This window comes from Anneissia japonica, unplaced genomic scaffold (genome assembly GCF_011630105.1).
Source record: "Anneissia japonica isolate Jap-2015-1 unplaced genomic scaffold, ASM1163010v1 scaffold1030_len608725_cov174, whole genome shotgun sequence".
Classification (NCBI taxonomy): domain Eukaryota; kingdom Metazoa; phylum Echinodermata; class Crinoidea; order Comatulida; family Comatulidae; genus Anneissia; species Anneissia japonica.
In genome coordinates, this window is record NW_022753996.1 from 288,488 (window position 1) to 291,835 (window position 3,348).

Consider the following 3,348-nt stretch of genomic DNA (forward strand, 5'->3'; position numbering starts at 1 on the left):
AAAATATATAAAAAAAACTATAAAAAATTTATAAAAACTCTATAAAAAACATATTAAAACTATATTAAAAGACTTAAAAATCAACTGCTCTTCAACTTTAACTGGCCCCCAATTCCAATTGGTTTGCAATGGTCCCAGTTCCAATTGGTAACAATGGCTTTAATCAACTTCTGCAGACTTACAAAATACACTGAGTTCATATACAAACCATAATTTCTTTAATTTAAAACACCAACAAACATCATACAGTAGGGACATTACTTCCCTAGGGTCTCTTTTACAGTCCGGTTTAAATAAGCATTTTTTTCGTAATGTAGTCCTATTACAAGAGTTTATTATACTGTATAAAACAATATTCAAGAACCATTTGTGTTACAGGTGTGCATAAACCAGCATTCTTTGTGATATTGCAGCAGCAATTGTCCATAACCATGCCTTTTCTTGTCCGATGGTACCAAGCTAAATTAGTATGAATTATGCCGTTGAACAAATCTAGTTTGAAATACTAAATCACTGTGACTTGTACTAAAATTTCTCGGAGTTTAACTCTTGCTGAAAGATATAACAAAACAAAATAGAGCGCATATTATAGAAACCGCTATTAAATGTATTACATCCCTTTATTATTGTATTGAGTTATCACTTACAATAGTTACCGATACTTGAGTATCCTGAAATAAAATCACCATTTATGTTGTTAGTATAGGCCTTTTGATTACATTAACTTTCTCCAAATAATGATACAATTCTTTTTTTACACCCGCCCCACCCCCACCACGGTTAACCGTTAACCTATTATTTTATTAAAGCACTATAGAATGTCAGTTAATTTTCTGTTCCTTTACAGATACGTCTTTAAACAAACATTAATGCTTTCAACTACAAGATTGAGTTGACCGGATTGAGTTTTCACTTAATTACAGTAGTAACTGAGACTTGAGTATCCTGAAATAAAATCACCACTTATGTTGTTAGTATAGGCCTTTTGATTACATTAACTTTCTCCAAATAATATGATACAATTCTTTACACCACCCCTCCCCGGTTAACCCTAAACCCATTATTTTATTCGTATTTTATTAAAGCATCATGGACATGAGGACACGGCCCAAATGCAATTTACCACTCTTCTTATGGCATGTTAGACTATGGGGCAATTAACTTACAGCTTAGCTAGGCCAACAAAAGGCCCAGGTTCTAGGCCTAGCCCTATATCCTCAATGGCCTAGAGAGAACAGAGAACCTCAGTTCTGTCTGTCTCCGTACGGCGGCTAGGCTAGTACCGGTACAGCTACTGTAGGCCTTAGGCTAGGCCAGGCCTCTTCATTCAAGCCTTCATCTACCACTACTAGGCCTACTAGGCCTAGGAGGAGGCTAGCATGTCTGCTAGAGTAGTAAACTAGCTAAATAATAAAACAAAACCAACTCTTACCACTTGATGAATACAGTACTGCTAAAATACTTCCAATGAGTATGTTTATAACTGACTAACATCATGAAAGTCCAGAGAGATATTCAAAATACTACCGCTTCCGTTGGCTCTACATGAAGTGACAATTCAAATCAGCTGATGGTCACTTGATGAAGTGACCAATCAGATTTGTGCAATTCGACACTAACATTAATTGGTTGGTAGGTGGGCTATCACAGTAAACAGGTTAGGCTGTTGATAACATTTTGCTGTCAACCCTAAAGCATTGTTGTTAAGTGAATAGGTGAGGGTTAAGTTTAGGGACTACAGACCCGCCCCCCCCCCATAAAGTTCCCATAAGGCTACCAATGTATTATTAGCGGTTCCAGAAATTTTTCATAGAGTTTGAATAGATTTTATATATACATTCTATACAATTTTTTTTTTATAGATATTGTAACAAAATGGTGCAGTCCACCCCCTAATTATAAATAGATTAGGCCACTCCCTAATGCTGGGAGCCGATTGGCTATCTAAAAATAGCTGTGTTGGGATCTTAAGACCCATCGCCCAGGACATGTAGTAGTTGAGCTCTGGATCTCATGAAGTTTAGAACTGGGAAATCCCGACGTTAGTGTTAAGTAAGGTAGGACCTGCAGTAATTCTATAAAATAGTTTATAGTCGAACTCAGTCATTAAGAATTGAGAGCCCAGTAAGGGACAGGCCTACTTATAGTTTAATTCCGGTGTTAACGGGAACCGGTCGGCGGCTGCTGTGTGCTCCGCATACGACATTGTATTTGTTGTTGATAATGGTACCAGTTTTATTGACCCAATAAATGCTATGAGAAACTCAGTTAATTTTGTTTGAAGTTTATTCAATAGTCGATCCGTATTATCTGACGGCGTGTCCGACAGACTTACTTACGCAGGACTTAGACTAGACTGAGACTGCTTGGCCGAAACCGCCACAATATAATTTTCAAAATAATTTTTAATATTTTATTTACAGATAATCACTTCCATAGCGTTCGTATTCATTTTATATATACTTTCTATAGAGAAACAATTTTACAAATTATAAACGTTTCCATAGAGCTTTTATATATATTTTCTATATATTTTCTATAGACTATTAAAAGTTACAGTTTTTAAAATGACTGTTTAGAATATTATACAGTTCTACAGAATATACTATAAATAAATAGATTTATATTGAAATTTCATATATGTTATACTCTATATAGATTTTATATGTTCCTATAGAGATAATCCCTATAAAATTGTTATAATACATTTAAAAAAAATACAGGTAAGGACTATAATTTTTTATAGAATAAATATAGAAATTTTATAGTTTTATTATAGAGAACTTGTCATATCATTCGTATAGAATATTCCATAGAATTTCTATAGAATATGCAAGATGTAAAACATGCTGGTAGGAATATACTGGTCAGACACGAATGTGTCAATAAAATATTGAATAAAACAAAAACAAAAACACAACATAGAAATTACATTAAATATGTGTATATAGTATGTTATAGAATTCTATAGAAACTAGTTCCTCTATAAAACAATTTTATAGAAAATACTAATTTCTGTAGAAATTGATTAGACTCTATACAAGGTCTAGAAAGTTCTATAGAATTTTTATGTATGGGCTGCTTTGATAAGACGTGGACTGAACCCGTCGAGACCTGTTGATTTATTTGTTGAGACTGGTTAATAAGGTCAGAAACTCAACTTGATCAACTGGTCGGAATCTAAATTGGTTTTGAAAAAAAAATCATTGTAAGTTTTGAGTCGTCAATGTCATCATTATTCACTGCTCTAGGCAGATCATCAATTGAAAATAAATTGTCTCTTGAGTCGTCGGAAATACTATACTGCCACAATCCAGTTGCCCCATTGAACAAAAAATAAGAAATAAA

The 3,348-nt window shown here is 33.8% G+C and overlaps 1 long non-coding RNA gene across 1 annotated transcript; it reads right to left on the bottom strand.

Moving 5' to 3' along the window:
• Positions 1 to 201: 201 nt before the first annotated feature.
• Positions 202 to 1,712, bottom strand: LOC117123013. Its single transcript, XR_004447787.1, has 2 exons — positions 1,433 to 1,712; positions 202 to 552 (listed from the first exon to the last, which is right to left on the bottom strand). It is a non-coding gene; the product is annotated as an uncharacterized LOC117123013 (long non-coding RNA).
• Between the last annotated feature and the right edge of the window lie 1,636 nt (positions 1,713 to 3,348).